At 35.6% G+C, this 18,753-nt stretch overlaps 1 long non-coding RNA gene and 1 other non-coding gene across 2 annotated transcripts in view; both read left to right on the top strand.

Moving 5' to 3' along the window:
• The window catches only part of LOC129515078 (uncharacterized), a 449,457-nt gene that overhangs the window by 318,162 nt on the left and 112,542 nt on the right, over nucleotides 1-18,753 (top strand). The window lies entirely within an intron of this gene.
• On the top strand, nucleotides 7,670-7,775 carry LOC129515085 (U6 spliceosomal RNA). Its single transcript, XR_008665520.1, has one exon. It is a non-coding gene; the product is annotated as a U6 spliceosomal RNA (small nuclear RNA).

Here is an 18,753-nt window from a genome sequence, read left to right as displayed (position 1 = left end):
AAGTAACTGAAAAATGCACTAAAATGTTTGTTACTCACAACATACACTGAATATATGCATGATACCATTAAAAATATTACTCAATTTCATTCAAATCATTTCTGTAGTACAATTATAATATTGCTTTAACACAAAAGGTACACTTTAAAAAAAATCAGTTTACATGGATGCTTTTCAACCTCTTGTAAAATGTGCACGCTTTCAACCCTGCACCATTGACTCTCCAACTTCTTCTCTTACTACCTCTGTTTCCTCACCCCAGTCACACTGTATCTCTGGTTGTTTCTCCAACATGCCACACATGCTCATATCTTAAGATCTTGGCCTGCAGTGTTCTGTCTGCTTGGAACTCTCTTCCTAGGAAGCCTGTCCTTTAGGTAGCCACTCAAATATCACATACTCAGTAAGGTTTACCGCACTAAGGAAGAGTGGAACCATCCTCCCTCCAACAGCACCTTCTTGACACTCTCATACTCTGCTCTACTCTTCCCCCCCTCCTTTTCCATTTCAATGATCATTTACTTACCTGTCTTATAAATATCTCATCCATTAGGCCTGTATTTCTTTTTTTTTTTTCTTGTCCTCCAGCTAAGTGGAAGCTCCATGTGGAAGGGGTCTTTACCTCTCTTATTCACAGATGTATCTCAGGTGTCCCAGACTTCATGATACAGATTATAATCAAAAAGATTATGATTGATAATCAAAAAAGATTTACTGAGTCAGTGAATGAGTGAGTGACTGAGTAAATCTTTCATTTATCCTGAGTCTTATTCAAAATATTTGTAAATGTTGAGAAGGGAAATGATTCTCAATGAGAAACAAATCCTTTGCAGTTCCAGTTGTTTCAATTCATTACTCTCAATGAAACTGAAGGACATATAAAAAGACGCTTAAGAAAGCAAGCTAAAGAATGCATGGGAACATGGAGATTTTCCAGATATTTCAGATTGGACAGGAGCAGAAATATTTAAGACCACTGGCAAAGGAAAGAACATAGAAGGAAGCTGTGGAGGACTCTGGCAAACTGCTCACCAAATCCATTTCCACTTTTTCTCCTGAGGACACAGCTTATTACTGAGACAATATTGCAGAGTCCCAGCCAACTGAATCCTGGAGAAACTGATGTGCATTGCTTCCAGAACTAGTCCTTTAAAAACTCCTCCCTTGTAATTCTCCTTGCCCATTGTCCTTCTCATAATGTAGATCAGTATGGTAGTCCACAAAGCCACCTGTTGAACTTGGCAGAGCTACAAGATGAAGGAAGCCTGGATCCTGGAATCAGTGCCTGGAGGGAGTTTCCTGCCATGGTGAATACCCATTTGGATTTTGCATCCACATGAAGTGTGCTTCTCTTGCTTTAAATTACTGATAATTTGCAGTTCCAGTATTATGGTAGCTAACATTACCTTGAATAATACAATAATGTTCCCACGATGTTAAATAGGAAAATTTTTCTTTCAGGGATTAAAATCCTAGCATAGCATGACATGAAGAATCCAGACAGAAGTCTGAGAACCCAGAAAATATAAAAGATGCTTTTGCTTGCAATGCAAGATCACACACAGTGAAGGTTTCAACAAATGTTTCTCATAGGCTTCCTCTCATCTTTACAATTCAGCTGACATTTTTGTGACTGTAGAGGGAACAGCTGGATTATCTGAAAAACTTGCCTTAGAAAGGGATGAGACAGGTAGTTCATGGTTGGATTGTGGAGATCTTCATTGTACCATCATGGGACTATTTTTAAAAGGATCTATGATTTTTTTGAAAATTCCTTCTTGAATTAGATTAGGTTGTTAGTAATTTCTTATCTAAGCTCAGCCTCTAGCATTTAAGATTATAATCATTTTATAACTAATACAGAAAGAAGCCCTTGATAATTTTTTTTTCAGTTATAAGAAGTTTTAACAAGACAGGTGACTAACAAACTTCAGTTTAGTAAAAGGAGATTTTGAAAATCATAGACTCCAAAAATAGTACCTTTATAAATCTGGTTCATCTGGAGCTTCAGAAGAGTTTAAAACATGCATCTTTTTCTAAAAAGTCACAAATTCACATATCCTAGAATAGAAACATCTGTGAAACACAATTATGTATAATTTATTTATTATATTTATTTATATAATTAGCATATTTATATTTGCTGGTGTAAAACTAGGAAATAGTCAAGCAATTTACATTATCAACTGCTTGTGAGGAGGTTAAAATGATATTCTTAACTGACACTTCCACCCAGAGAATATCCTTGCCACCTAAAACAACTATATTGTCTTTAGAAAACTAAGGATGAATATTTTAAATATTAGCATACAAGGCTTTGACACATATATGTCATTTTCCTATATTATATAGCCCCATAATAGTTACATTTTCATATCATGTAAAACGATAATTGATTCCATAAATAAGTAATAATTTACATCAAAAGCAATAATGAAAGAGAATGGCTCTGACTCTACAGGAACATCTGCCTACAATGTCCCTCTTCCCCTCTATTCACTATCACAAACTCAAATACCACCACTTTTGTAATCACCCCTTCTTCCTCTCTTTATACATAATCACTCATTCTTTTGTATTCCCTGAGTAGTTTGTATAATTATTTTAGAATTAGATTACTGAATTATAGTCATTACTTCCACTTCTGACTTGTCTAACCAAATATGTGGAAACTAAACAGCACACCTGCTGAGCAACCAAGGAATCAAAGAAGAAATCAGAAGGGAATCAAGAAATAGTTCAAAACAAATAAAAATGGGAACACTACACATCAAAACCTATGAGATGCTACAAAAGCAATTCTGAAAGGGATAATTATAGAGATAAAACCATATATTAAGGAAATAGAAAGATCTCAAATGAGCAATCTAATTTTATACCTCAAAGAATTAGAAAAAGAACAAACTAAGCCCAAAGTTAACAGAATGAGGGGAATAACAAAGATCAGAACAGAAATTAATGAAATAGACATGAGAAAGACAATAGAAAAGAGTAACAAAACTAAGAGCTAGCTTTTCAAAAAGATAAAATAGACCAGTCTTTAGCTAGACTAAGAAAAAAATAAAGAAGATTCATAATTAAAAGAAAAAGTGAAAGAGAAGATATTACAACTGATACCATAAATATTCAAAGAGTCATAACGGACTAATATAAACAGTTGTGCTCCAACGTGTGGATAAGCTAGAACAAATAGGCAAGACTAAATCATGAAGAAATAGAAAAATATGAATAGATCAATAATGAGTAAGGAGTTTGAATCATTAATCCAAAACCACACAAAAGAAGAAAACCCAGGACCATATGATTTCACTGTTACATTCACCCAAATATTTAAAGAATAATTAGTGCCAATCCTTCTCAAACTCTTCCAAAAATTAAAGAGGAACAAACATTCCCAAATTCATTTTATGAGGCCAGCATTACTCTGATACCAAAGCCATATAGGGACACTGCAAGAAAGAAAAACCAATATCCCTGATGAAGAGATAGAAGCAAAAACTCAACAAAATACTAGCAAAAAGCATTCAACACCACGTTAAAAGGATCATACACAAAGAGGGATTTATCCCTGGGATGCAAGGATGGTTCAATATACACAAATCAATAAATATCATACACCTCATTAATGAATGAAAGATAATCCATTTCTTTGTGTCTTCTTCAGATTCTTTAATGAGTGTTCTATAGTTTTCCACATACAGATCTTTTGCCTCTTTGGTTAGGTTTATTCCTAGATATCTTATTGTTTGGATGCAATTGTTAGGGACTGACTCCTTAATTTCTCTTTCTTCCATCTCATTGTTAGTGTATAGAAATGCAACTGATTTCTGTGCATTGATTTTCTATCCTTCCACTTTGCTGAATTTCTGTATGAGTTCTAGCAATTTTAGGGTGGAGTCTCTTGGGTTTTCCATATAGAGTATCATGTCATCTGCAAAGAGTGAGAATTTGATTTCTTCTTTGCCAATTTGGATGCCTTTTATTTTTGTTGTTGTTATTGTCTGATTGCTGAGGCTAGGACTTCTAGTACTATGTTGAACAGCAGTGGTGACAGTGGACATCCCTGCCGTGTTCCTGAACTTTGGAGAAAAGCTCTCAGTTTTTCTCCATTGAGATTTATGTTCTCCATTGGCTTTTCATATATGGCTTTTTTGATATTGATGCATGTTCTTTCTATCCCTACGCTGTGAAGAGCTTCAACCAAGAAAGGATGCTGTACTTTGTCAAATGCTTTTTCTGCATCTATTGAGAGGATCATATGGCTCTTGTCCTTTTTTTTTTTTTATTAATGAGGCATATCACATTGATTGATTTGTGGATGTTGAACCACCTTTGCAGCCCAGTAATAAATCCCACTTGGTGATGGTGAATAATCATTTTAATGTACTGTTGAATCCTATTGACTAGTATCCTGATGAGAATTTTTGCATCCATGTTCATCAGGGAAATTGGTCTATAATTCTCCTGTCTGGTGGAGTCTTTCTCTGGTTTTGGGATCAAGGTAATGCTGGCCTCATAGAAAGAGTTTGGAAGTTTTCCTTTCATTTCTGTTTTTTGAAACAACTTCAGAAAAGTAGGTATTAATTCTTCTTTAAATGTTTGGGAGAATTCCCCTGGGAAGTCACCTGGCCCTGGAGTCTTGTGTGTTGGGAGGTTTTTGATTACTACTTCAATTTTCTTGCTGGTAATGGGTCTGTTTTTATATTCTCTTTCTTCCTGTTTTAGTAGTTTATACATCTCTAGGAATGCATCCATTTCTTCCAGATTGCCTATCTTATTGGGTATAGTTGCTCATAATACGTTCTTATAATTATTTGTATTTCTTTAGTGTTGATTGTAATCTCTCCTCTTTCATTCATGATTTTATTTTATTTTTTTGGAGGGTGGGGTCCATTCTCTTTTATTTTTGATAAGTCTGGCCAGAGATTTATCAATTTTATTAATTCTTCAAAGAACCAGCTTTTAGTTTTGTTGATATGTTCTACTGTTCTTTTGGTTTCTATTTCATTGATTTCTCCTCTAATTTTTATTATTTCTCTTCTCCTGGTGTGTTTAAGTTTTATCTGCTTTCCTTCTCCAGCTCCCATAGGTGAAAGGTTAGGTTGTGTATATGAGATCTTTCTTGTTTTTTTGAGAAAGGCTTGTAATACTATATACTTCCCTCTGAGGACTGCCTTTGCTGCATCCCAAAGGCAAGAGAAACAAAAACAATAATGAACTATTGGGATTTCATCAAGATGAAAAGCTTCTGCACAGCAAAGGAAACAGTTAACAAAGCCAAAAGGTAACCTATAGAATGGAAGAAGATATTTGCAAATGACACATCAGATAAAGGGCTAATGTCCAAAATCTACAAAGAACTTATCAAACCCAACACTCAAAGAACAAGTAATCTAATCAAGAAATGGGCAGAAGACATGAACAGACATTTCTCCAAAGAAGACCTACACATGGCCAACAGACACATGAAAAAAAAATACTCAGCATCAGGAAAATGCAAATCAAAACCACAATGAGATATCACTTCATATTAGTTAGAATTGCTAAAATTAACAAGTCAGGAAATGACAGATGTTGGTGAGGATGCACAGAAAGGGGAACATGCTTACACTGCTGATTGTAATGCAAGGTGGTGCAGCCATTCTGGAAAACAGTATGGAGGTTCCTGATAAAGTTAAAAATAAAGCTACCAGGGGCAGCCCGGGTGGCTTAGTGGCTTAGCACCACCTTCAGCCCAGAGCCTGATCCTAGAGACCCAGGATCGAGTCCCACATCAGACTCCAAGCGTGAAGCCTGCTTCTCCCTCTACCTGTGTCTCTGCCTCTCTCGCTCTCGCTCTCTCTCTCAAGAATAAATAAATAAAGTCTTTTTTAAAAATAAAATAAATAGAGCTACCATATAGCCTAGCAACTGCACTACTGCATATTTACCCCAAAGATACAAATGTAGTGATCCAAAGGGACCCGCACCCCAATGTTTATAGTAGCAACGTCCACAACATGGAAAGAGCCCAGATATTTATTGTCAGGTGAATGGATAAAAAAAAATGTGGTGTATATATACAATGGACTGCTACTCAGCCATCAAAAAAATTAAATCTTACCATTTGCAATGACATGAATGGAACTAGAGGATGTTATAGTAAGCAAAATAAGTCAATCAGAAAAAGGCAATTATCATATAATCTCACTCATGTGGAATTTAAGAAACAAAATAGAGGATCATGGGGAAGAGAGGAAAAAGTAAAACAAGATGAAATCAGAGAGGAAGACAAATAATAAGGGACTCCTAATCTTATAAAACAAACTGAGGTTTGTTGGAGGGATGGGGTAGGGGATGGTGTAACTGAGTGATGGACATTTAGGAGGGCACGTGATGTAATGAGTACTGAGTATTACATTTGACTGATAACTCACTGACCTCTACCTCTGAAAACATTATATGTTAGTTAAATGAACTTAAATAAATTTTTTAAAAATGAAAGATAATCATGTGAACATCTCAATAGAAGCAGAAAAAAGCATTTGACAAAATACAATATCCTCTTAGGATAAAAACCCTCAACAAAATGGGTATGGAAGGAATATACCTCAGCATAACAATGGCCATAGTTGATAAGTCCACAGCTAACATCATAACTCAGTGGTGAAATGTAGAAAGCTTTCCCTCTAAGATAAGGAAGAATAAAAGGGTGCCCCCTCACATCACTCTTATTCAGCATAGTCCTTGAAGTCCTACCCAGGGAAATCAGGCAAGAAACGGAAATAAACTGTATCTAATGCAAAAAAGAAGTTAAATTGTTTTTTGCAGATGATATGATTTTTTTATAAATTTATTTTTTATTGGTGTTCAATTTGCCAACATATAGAATAACACCCTGTGCTCATCCCATCAAGTGCCCACCTCAGTGCCCATCACCCAGTCACCCCCACTCCCCGCCCACCTCCCCTTCCACCACCCCTAGTTCATTTCCCAGAGTTAGGAGTCTTTCATGTTCTGTCTCCCTTTCTGATATATCCCACTCATTTTTTCTCCTTTCCCCTTTATTCCTTTTCACTATTTTTTATATTCCCCAAATGAATGAGACCATATAATGTTTGTCCTTCTCCGTTTGACTTATTTCACTTAGCATAATACCCTCCAGATGATATGATTTTATAAATAAAAATCCTAAAGACTCCACCCAAAATATATTAGGTCTAATAGACAAATTCAGTAAAGTTGCAGAATAGAAAACAAATGTGCAATCAGTTGCACTTTTATACAATTTCTTAAAAAGAATAAAGAAAATCATCTCATTCACAATAGCATTAAAGACAATACAATACTTAGGGCTAAATATAACCAAGGAGGTGAGACATCTGTACACTGAAAACTCTAAGACTTTGAAAAAGAATTGAAGGTGACACAAACAAATGGAAAGATATCCAATACTCATGGATAGAAAGAATTAATATTTTTTAAATGTCCATTTTACCCAAAGCCATTTATACATTCAGTGCAACCCCTATCAAAAAGACTATGTCATTTCTCATAGAACTAGAAAAAAATAATCCTAAAATTTGTATAGAATCACCAAAGACCTTGAACAGCCAAAGCAATCCTGAGAAAGAACAAAGTTGAAGGCATCATACTTCCTGATTTTTAACCTATACCACAAACCTAGCGTGTGCTGGCTTTGGCGGCACATAGAATTAAACTGGAATGATACAGAGAAGATTAGCATGGTCCTTGCACAAGGACACATGCAAATTTGTGAAGTGTTCTATACTACAAAGCTATTGTAATGAAAACAGTATGGTACTGGAATAAAAATAGACACAAAGACCAATAGAACAGGATCTTGAGCCCAGAAATGAATCCTCAAATCTATGACCAACTAATACTTGATACAGAAGCCGAGAATATACAAGGAAAGAATAGTCTCTTCAATAAATGGTTCTGGGAAAACTGAACAACTTCATTAAAGAAAATGAAATTGGACTTCACCCTGAACATCTGATCACCCCAATGTCTAATCAAACTCCTTGTCTTCCACCTTCCCCCATGTGATATCTCATCACCCTGGCCTGCCTGCAGCAATTAGTCTGTTTAGCCAGAATCATCCTTACCACTGATGTTTCTTCTTAGCAATTTTTAAAAGGATTTTATTTATTTATTCATGACAGGCACAGGGAGGGACACAGGCAGAGACACAGGCAGAGGGAGAAGCAGGCTCCACGCAGGGAACCCGATGTGGGACTTGATCCCGGGTCTCCAGTATCATGCCCTGGGCCAAAGGCAGACGCTCAACTGCTGAGCCACCCAGGTGTCCCTTCTTAGCAATTTTCTACCCACTGACTTCCAATGTTCTTCTTGGCTATAAATCTCCATTTGTCCATGGTGTGTTCACAATTGAGCCTAGTTCTGGATTAGGTATCTTCCCCTATTGCAATAGTTCCTGAATAAAATCTGCTCTTACCACTTAAATTATCATCCAGTCCTGATTTTCTTTAATGATAGATGAAAAGTAAAAAGATAGAAAATGATACATCATACAAACGCTAAACGAAAGGAAGTGAGGCTATTTGTGTTGATATCAAATAACAATTACTTCAGAACAAGGAAAGTTAAAAATGATTAAAAAAGGTCAACCCATGAATGATACACAATATAAAATGTGTCTTTATCTAAAAATGGAACTTCAAAATATATAAAGCAAAACCTGCTCTAACTGAAAAGAAAAACAGAAATATCCACAATGACAGTTGGTGACTTTAACACTTCTTTCTTGGTAATTGATACAAAAGGTAACAGACAGCAAAGATATGGAATATATATTAAAATTGGACATCACCAAGATCAAAGACTTCTATTCTGCAAAAGACATTAAGAGAATAAAAAGACAAGCCATAATCCAGGAGAAAACCATTGCAAATGGCACACCTAAACAAAGAATTGCATCCAAAAGGTATAAATAACTTTCAATCACCAGTAATAAGAAAGCAAACAACCCAATTTTTTTTTATATAAATTGCCTTTTCTTTTTTTTTTTTAAGGATTTTATTTATTTATTCCTGAGAGACACACAGAGAGAGGCAGAGACACAGGCAGGGGGAGAAGTAGGCTCCCTGCGGGGAGGGACTCGATCCCAGGACTTTGGGATCACAACCTGAGTCAAAGGCAGATGCTCAACCACTGAGCCACACAGCTGTTTATTGCCACAAACAACCCAATTTTTAAAAATGGGCAAATGATTTGACAGTTCACAAAAGACAAATGAATGTCAAATAAATATATGGAAAGATGCTCAAACATCATTTGTCACAGGGATTAAGTGTAGTAAGAGTTTCGGTGGATCCTCAAAGTGAAATAATGTTCATTCGGCTACAGAGTTTAAGTATTAGAATAACAAAATGTGAAAATACCAGAAGAAACTCCATGTCTTGCAGTAAAACATTTACAACTTTCCTTTCACTTTATGTTGTAAAAAAGAAACAATAGGAATGTCTTAGAATGTCTTAGTCAAGTTTTAAAATGAAAATATGTGAAATATTATATCATTGTGCTTTCTCCTATTTTATGTGTGTTTGTTATGGATACGTTATTACCATCACCAAAATAAAGATAGAATATAGTCAGTTTTAAAATGAGAATATGTGAAATATTACATCTATTTTTATATATGTGTGTTGGTGATCTATCATTACCACCTCTAAAATAAGGATGGAGTAGCAAATAAAGTCAAAGTTGCATTTTTCTTTATGCTGTTGAATAAAGAAGAGTATACTTGATATAACAACAGAGTATGTGAAATCTAGAATCTGAGAGTTCTAATAATTTCCAAATATTTCTGCTGTTTGGATATTCAGAACACTTTTGCTAGGGAGAATTCATTCTCAATCAATGTCTGACAATGTTTAGATCATACCAAAGAATTATTTTCAGTTCTAATACCCTGCACTGGTATATTGTACAGATAGAGTGTATAGTAGCTTTAAAAAAATCTACAAGCAATCATCAATATATAAAATAATTCTGAACATAAAAGAATCACCTTGTCTTTAGCATATAATTTTTAGCAATTAATAACTAATATTAGACACAATCTATTCTAGGCACTTTGGCAGATGAGTGAAATTAATTATCTGTATGAATCACTTCAACACACGCATCAAGTAGATGGTATTTTTGTTATATCAATTTTATCTGTGAGAAAATTAGGGTTGAAGAGTGTTGTTCAGGGTCATACAATTAGTAGCAATCGAACTGTGAGCAGCTGAATATATATACAAAATACTTAGCATCATACTCCTTCTGAGAGCAAAAGCTTAGTGAATAGGAGGATTTTAAAAATAATTTTAAATGATTATTTTTATACTCATTTTTTTAAATCACTACTAAAATCTCATTTATTTAGATACAATTTGGATAAATGATTGCAAGTATCTCTTGACAGCATTGTTTGTGACAGCAAATTTAACAGAAGGATTGTATTTAAGGGGGAATATTTTGTAGTTAATCTGTTAGTTGACCTCAGAAGATCTATGAGGAAAGCAGATGCATTTCCAGAGGTTTCCAAGGAAACAAGTCCTTGATTAGAAAGGAAAGAATTAAATTCTGTGGCTCTGGCAAGAGTAGAGACTGGAAATGTTATTATAGGCATACCTCATTTTGCTGTGCTTTGCTTTATTGCTTTTTTTTTAAACAAATGTTTGTGGCAACCCTGTATCAAACAAGTTTATAGGCACCATTTTTCCAAAACCATTTGCCCACGTTGTGTCTCTGTGTCACACTTCGGTAATTCTCACAATATTTCAAGCCATTTGATTACTATTACATTTCTTAAGGTGACTTGTGATCAGTGATTACAACTCTCTGAAAGCTCAGATGATGGTTAGCATTTTAGCAATAGAGTATTTTATTTTATTTTATTTTATTTTATATTTTTTGCAATATTTTAAATTGAAGTATGTACATTGGTTATTTTAGACATAATGCTATTGCACACTTAATAAGATATAGTATGGTGTAAACATAACTTTTATATGCACTAGAAAACCAAAACTTTCATTCGACCCACTTTATTACAATATTCACTTTATTGCAGGGATCTAGAACCAGACCCACAATTTCTCCAAGGTGTATGCCTATAGTATTGTTACAAGATCACTTGATCCTTTGCTAAAAGTAAATAAATGAATTACATACTCCCTTTTCTGCATGCTTTCTTTCTATTCTTGTACTGATTTTTTTCTAAATTAGAAAAATACTAAAACATGTGTACTGATACACTTTTATTATCTTCACATCTATACTGCCTTCTTCTCTAACTTTCCATTTTAAATGTCATTCTAGTACAAAAATTTGTACCTTCACATAATGGGAGATACAGGGAACACTTCTGAATCTTCTTCATGATTTTTTAACTCAAACATTCCACTCCTTACTTTCAATGTTGTAAATGAGCTTAATGGAAGAAGAGCTGGCTAGCTAATATCTAATTATAATGACATAAATAGTAACATTAGCATCACCTCTGCTTTCCTGCAGTTACTCACCAGGTACCTTCTGTGACCTCTTGTCCACAGACAATAGGTCATTGATTTGTAATGACTGCCATTAATTAAAAAGGCTGGAGCTTTGTTTCTTAATCTCCTTTAGAGTAAATGCCCCATGTTAATTGCCTTACATTTTTGTACTGGTTAATTGTCCTTTCTTTTCAAAATATGGCAAAGTAAAATTGCATCCTAGCCAAAAAAAAATTATCTTCAGCAGAAATTACTGGCTTAAACTGTTAAATATTTCATAAGCTATCTTATTATCCTGGCTAGTTTGCCATTAAGTGTTAAGTGTATAGAAAATATCAACAAAACATAAACAAAATCTCCCTTTTTACAGTATGTGATATATTCAATACGGCTTCAATGAGTCCTTTCTGTATTATTCTCTTCAATTTCTATGCCAAAGAGGAAAACAATAGATCACACTCTGAGTTCTAAAAGTTGTCAAATATTAGCATCTCTAGATTTCTTCCTCCTATGAATCTAGTTTTCTCTCCTTGAGATTCACGTTCCTCGTGAAAAAAAAAAATCGACTTTCTGTTTGAAAATGGTGTCTGACTAGAGGCTCCTTTTATGGTACCAACATACTCTCTGCCATCCATACCATCCAGAAACTTGGAAAGACATCTCCCTATCCCCCACCCTACATTGACACTTGCTTTTTGGGGTTGCCAGAGTACTTGCTTAATCCCAGGAAACAAAAGAGCCCAAAGTGAAAATGTGGAAAAGAAAGAAGGAGACCACTGATCACAAAATGCAATTGAGGGCAGAGTCTTCCTCAACCAGCCAAGAGAAGCGGGCAGAGCCAAGAAGGGAGGAAAGAACTCTGGAGTCTCAGCATACTGTGTATTCTTTGTACTCAGAGTTACAAAGGTCCCACCTCAGAATTGCTAAATGAGAGTCTAGGAGAAATTTACTTAATACTGCCCACAGACACGATCCTTTTTCTTGATTTCTAAGAAAGAAATTTCAGCAAGGCTCATAGAGGCAGTGAGCTATTTAAAGAGCAGTCTACACTACCCATCTCCTCTAAATACCTCATCTTGCTAAAGCACTCCTCCATCAAAAGTTAATGATATTGGAGCACTATGCAAAAATACCTCAAATCAAAGGAAAGAACTCAGTTTTAAGAATAGTGTGAAATTAATTAATGGGATGGTGGATGTGTTTTTTAAATTGACTTGGTAATAAAGATAAAGCCAAATATTTAACTTTTTTTTTTTTAAAACTGTGAAATAGATGTAGGTACCAAAACAGCAATGACATCAAATTGGTCTTTTTGAGATACTAGATATATGGAATTTCTGGTTATGGTTATGAAGTGTTAGCCCACTACAACCCATTCCTTCAGCTGCATACAAGCAAAACTCTGAACAAAATACAAAGAACGGCCACTTGAGCACTCTGAACATTAGACATAATGAGTAGATTGTGAAGGGGAGTCAACTGTAGACAAGCAACTTTGTGGACAGGGCTTTCCATTTTCCCTCTGCCTATATTTTGCTCCTATTTTTCTGGCACTAGAAAAAGAATGCTTGCAGATAGAGAACAGGGGGAGAATCCTCCAGCAGATAGAGCCAAAGAGGACTCCATAATTCTGTATATAAACCACCAAAGTCTCAGGCTCACAACTTGGGCAAGTTGTGTGCCTCCAACACAAATGAGCACAGTAAAGGCTTTGAGAAATAAAGGGATATTGTAACAACCATGCACAAAGGGCAAGACGAAATTCGCAGTTGGTGGTCCAAGCAAAAATGAGTTGCTTGCATGCACAAAATAATAAGAGATTAAAAAACTGAACAACTATCAACATTTTCCAAAGAAGTATAGCATAAGCCAGTGTCCATTCAGTATAGCATTCAAAATGTCCAAGTTTCCATATAAAAAATGATTTCACATACTAGACCCAGATAATGTGATCCCTTCTCAAGGGAAAGGCAAGGAACTGATATCAAACTCAGGATGATCCCAAAGTTGGAATTAATCAGAGAAATACTATAAAGTAGAAGTTTTAGCTGTGCTCTGCTTAGGGCATATGAATATGCTTAAGTGATGGAGGGGGATAGAAGTTCTCAGAAATGGAAAATATCAAAAATCCATAAACTTTATTAAAATTTTTAAAAATTTAGAATTAAAAAAAAAATAAATATCTGAAAATTTTAAAACTCTGAAGAGAATCAAGAGCAAAACAGGAGATGACAAAGGAAGGACTCAGTAAGCTTGATGACAAGAACAAATTTTCCAATATAATGAACAAAGAGAAAAAAACGGAAAAAAATGAACTGAGCTTTAGGAATCTGCAGTACAACATTAAAAGGTCATATGTATATGTTATTGGAGTCTCAGAAAGAAAAGAGAAAGAGGGAACCTCAGAGGCTCAGTGATTGAGAGTCTGCCTTTGGCTCAGGTCGTGATCACAGGGTCCTGGGATCAAGTCCTGTATCGGGCTCCCGCAAGGAGCCTGCTTCTCTTCTGCCTGTGTCTCTGCCTCTCTCTATATCTCTCATGAATAAATAAACAAAATCTAAAAGAAAGAAGAAAGAAAGGAAGAAAGAAAGAAAGAAAGAAAGAAAGAAAGAAAGAAAGAAAGAAAGAAAGAGAAAGAGAGAGAGAAAGGAAGGAAGGAAGGAAGGAAGGAAGGAAGGAAGGAAGGAAGGAAGGAAGGAAGAAAAAAGAAAGAAAGATATTGGGGCAATAAAATTATTCGAGGAAATATCTGAAGCTTTCAAAAATATATTGAAAGAAATGAATTGACAGATTTAGGAAACTCAGCAAACACCAAACAGAAATCTTAAACACACACTAAAAAAAAAAAAATGAAAAACATTTTGATGATTGGTTCCTTTGCTGTACAGAAGTTTTGTTTTTTTTTTTTATTTTGATGAAGTCCCAATAGTTTGTTTTTGCTTTTGTTTCCCTTTGCCTCAGGAGACATATCTAGAAAAATGTTGTTATGTTCCATGTCAGAGAAATTACTGCCTGAGCTTTCTTCTAGGATTGTTATGGTTTCAGGTCTCACATTTAGGTCTTTAATCCATTTAATCCATCTTATTCTATTAGTGGGAATGCAAACTGGTGCAGCCACTCTGGAAAACAGTATGGAGGTTCCTCAAAAAATTGAAAATAGAGCTACCCTATGATCTAGTAATTTGATCTATTTGCCACTACTGCGAACTTACCACCAAAATACAAAAATGTTAATTCAAAGGCATATATGCACCCCCATGTTTATAGCCACATTATTGACAATAGCCAAATTATGGCAATGGCCCAAGTGCCCATTGATAAATGAATGGGTGAAGAAGATGTGGTATATATACACGATGGAATATTATTCAGCCATAAAAAAGAATGAAATATTGCCATTTGCAATGATGTGAATGGAACTAGAGCATATAATGCTAAGCAAAATAAGTCAGTCAGAGAAAGACAAATAAATACCATATGCCCTCACTCATGTGTGGAATTAAAGAAACAAATGAGCAAAGAATAAAGAGAGAGAGAGAGAAATCAAGAAACAGACTCTTAATAGAGAACAAACTGAGAGTTACCATAGGGGAGGTGGCTGGAGGGATGGGGAATTGAGGGGGCACTTGTGATGAGCAGAGTGTGTTGTATGGAACATTGAATCACTATACTATATGCCTGAAACTACTATAACACTGTATATCAACTATATTGGAATTAAAATTTAAAAAATAATGACAAAAAAAAGCCATTCTGAAAACATAATAGGAAAATGATACGTTGAATGTGGACCACAAATTCCTCATCAATAGTCCTGGAGGCCAAAAAAGCTGTGGAACATCTTTAAACTATGAAGGACAAGAACTGTTTTTTTTTTTTTAATTAATTTATTTATTTACTTAGGATAGTCACACAGAATGAGAGAGGCAGAGACATAGGCAGAGGGAGAAGCAGGCTCCATGCACCGGGAGCCCGACGTGGGATTCGATCCTGGGTCTCCAGGATTGCGCCCTGGGCCAAAGGCAGGCGCTAAACCGCTGCACCACCCAGGGATCCCGAAGGGCAAGAACTGTTAACTAAGAATTCTACACCTACCAAAAGTTCCTTTCAGGAATTAAAGTGAAATAAAAGTATTCTCAGAAAGAAAAATTGAGAGGATTGGACTCAGAAGTTCTGCTTTCCAAGCAATGCTGAAGCAAAACTATTTAGGCAGTGGGAAGTGATTTCAGAGCCACACATGGGTCTTTAAGAATGCAGCAAGGTAAACAGAAACTGGGCTGCCTGGGTGACTCAGTTGTTTAAGCATCTGCTTTTAGCTCAGTTTATGATCTTGAGGTCCTGGGATCAAGCCCCTGCATCAGCCTCCCTGCTCAGCTGGGAGCCTGCTTCTCCCTCTGCCTCTTTGCCTCCCCCCTCTCTCTGCCTGTTCTTCTCCCCCTGCATGTGTTCTTTCTCTCAAATAAATAAATATTTTTTTTAAAAGAGCACACACAAAAAATTTTTAAAAATTTAAAAAAGCACACAAATGATGATTAGGATAAAAATAAAGGACTGCTTTTCCTTTTAAGTTTTTAAAATCTAGCTATGACTCTTGAGAATAAAAAATAATAGTATAGGCTGATAGGTGTTTGACTGTATATCATATGATAACCACGACATAGAAATCAGTGGGAGGGGTGCTGTTATGTGACCAATATAACTGCAAGGTTTCTACATTTTACCTGATGTCGTACAATACTGCAGGATGAACTCCAAGTAGGGTAGGGAGGCATATGGTAATTCCTAAAGAAACACTTAAAAATGCAAAGAGATATGACCATAGAAATAGTAGCCTAATTTATTTTATTTTATTTTTTAAGGCAACTTTTTTTTTGTAAAGATTTTATTTATTTTATTCATGAGAGACACACAGAGAGAGAGAGAGAGGCAGAGACACAGGCAGAGGAAGAAACAGATTCCATGCAGGGAGCCTGATGTGGGACTCAATCCCAGGTCTCCAGGATCATGCCCTGGGCCGAAGACAGGCACTAAACCACTAAGCCACCCAGGGATTCCCAGTAGCCTAATTTAAAAAGAATATCTTTTGAGAATCAAATAATACAAAAGGAAAGAAGAGGAAAAAGAAGCAGCAGGAAGAGAAACAGAATAAGACAAAGAGATAACAAAGAATATGGTAAACCTAAATCCATTCATACCAAAAACTACATTAAAAATTAATTGTTTAGGGGCACCTAGGTAGTGCAGATGGTTAAGCATCTGCTTTCAGCTCAGGTCATGGGTCCTGGGATCAAGCCCTGTGTCAGGATCTCTGCTCAGTAAGGAGTCTGTTTCTCTCTCTCTTTCCCTCTGCCCCTCCTCATTCTCTCTCTCTCTCTCTCTCTCTCTCTCTCACTCACTCAAATAAATAAAATCTTTAAAAAATTAATTTTTTAAACTCTAGAATTAAAAGGCATGTATTGACAGAGAAGGTAAAAAAGGAAGACCTCAAAATGTTGCTTCAAAGGGTCCAATTTTACATATAATGTCAATAATGAAAGTAAAATGTGTGAAAAAAACATATAGCATGAAAATCAGCTTAAGATGACAGTATGAACATAAGGTGAAATAGTCTTCAAGAACAGATTATGACTGGAGATAAAAAAGACACATTTCATAACCATATATACACATCAAAACAGAGTTTAAAACACAGGAAGGAAAGCTTGAATGCATGTTACTAAATGAAAAGAAGCCACCCTGAAAAGGCTGATTCGTTCTATGATTCCAGCTGTATCACATTCTGGAAAAGGCAAAACTCTGGAGGCAGTGAAAAGATCAGTGGTTGCCAGAGGTTGGAGGGGTGAGGGCTGAGTCGGCAGAGCACAGGGGATTTTTAAGGCGGTGGAGCTATCCTGCAAGATACTACAATGGTGGATAAAGGTCATTATACATTTGTCAAAACCTATAGAATGACAACAGCAAAAGTGGACTATAATGTAAGCCATGAACTTTGGGTGATGATGTGCTAATGTTGGTTTATTGATTATACCAAATGTTCCATTGTGGTGTGGGATGTCAACGGTGGGGGAAGCTGTGCATTTAGGTTGGAAGGGGGTATGTGGGAATTCTCAGCACTTTCTGCTCAACTTTGCTATGAACCTACAACTGCTCTAAAAAACTACTACTAATAAAGTCTGTTTAAGAGTGTACAAGGATTAGGGTGCCTGGGTGGCTCAGCTGTTTGAGCATCTGACCCTTGATTTCAGCTCAGGTCATGATCTCAGGGTCGTGAGATGGAGCACCATGCCAGGCTCCACACTCAGCAGGGAGTCAGCTTGAGATTCTCTCTCCCTCTCTCTTTGCCCCTCCAGACCATCGCCAACACTCTCTCTCTCTATCTCTCTCTCTAAAAAATAAAATTTAAAAAAAAATACAAGGAGAAAAAAAATCATGAAATTTAGACTAAACAGTCAAATATCTTGAAAAACTTTTAACAAAACTGGCAACAAGAAAAAGTATTATATCTTATTTGTTCTATGTCTATTAAACGACAATTAAAGAACAAGTCAGGCCCAAATGGCTTCAACAAAAGGAGAGGATACCACCAGTTTTGACAGAATAGCATTGATCTTCAAAAATTCTTCACAAAATAGAAAGTGTGGATAAACTCCCACTTTATACTAACCTGACAATTACAGGAAAGAAAAAGTAGAGACCAGTCTTACTCATGAACATAAGCTAAAAGTTAGTGAGTAAACACAATATTAGCAAATCAAATGCAGTCATTTAAAAGGACAGTAACACATCATGACACAATGGAGTTAATTCTGACATGCAAGTTTGGTTTCAGTCTGGAAAGAAATCAATATACCTCATGCTAAAAGAATAAAAGAGAATATCAAGCACGATTATTCCAGTAGATACGGGAAAAAAAGCTTTTAATAAAACTCAACACCCATTCATGACAAAATCCTAGAAAACTACAAATAGAGATACTATTCCTTAATTGGATAGAGAGTGTATTTTAAAATAATCCAGGTCAATACAGTTCTTGAAGGGATAAAATTGAAATCTTTTCTTCAGGGACCAAGACTGAGATAAGCTGGGCACCACTGCTCCTTCTAGTCAACTTTTTGCTGAAGGATTATCAAATATAATTCAGCAAAATGAAAATTTAAAAAGCATAGAAATTATGATGCAACAGGAAAATTGCTATTATTTGCAGATGACGTGATTATGTATAAGAATATCCAAATGAATCTAC

The sequence above is a fragment of the Nyctereutes procyonoides genome, unplaced genomic scaffold (genome assembly GCF_905146905.1).
Source record: "Nyctereutes procyonoides isolate TBG_1078 unplaced genomic scaffold, NYPRO_anot_genome, whole genome shotgun sequence".
Classification (NCBI taxonomy): Eukaryota; Metazoa; Chordata; class Mammalia; order Carnivora; family Canidae; genus Nyctereutes; species Nyctereutes procyonoides.
The sequence above is the reverse complement of the archived record's forward strand: the minus strand, read 5'-3'. Positions and strand labels throughout refer to the sequence as shown.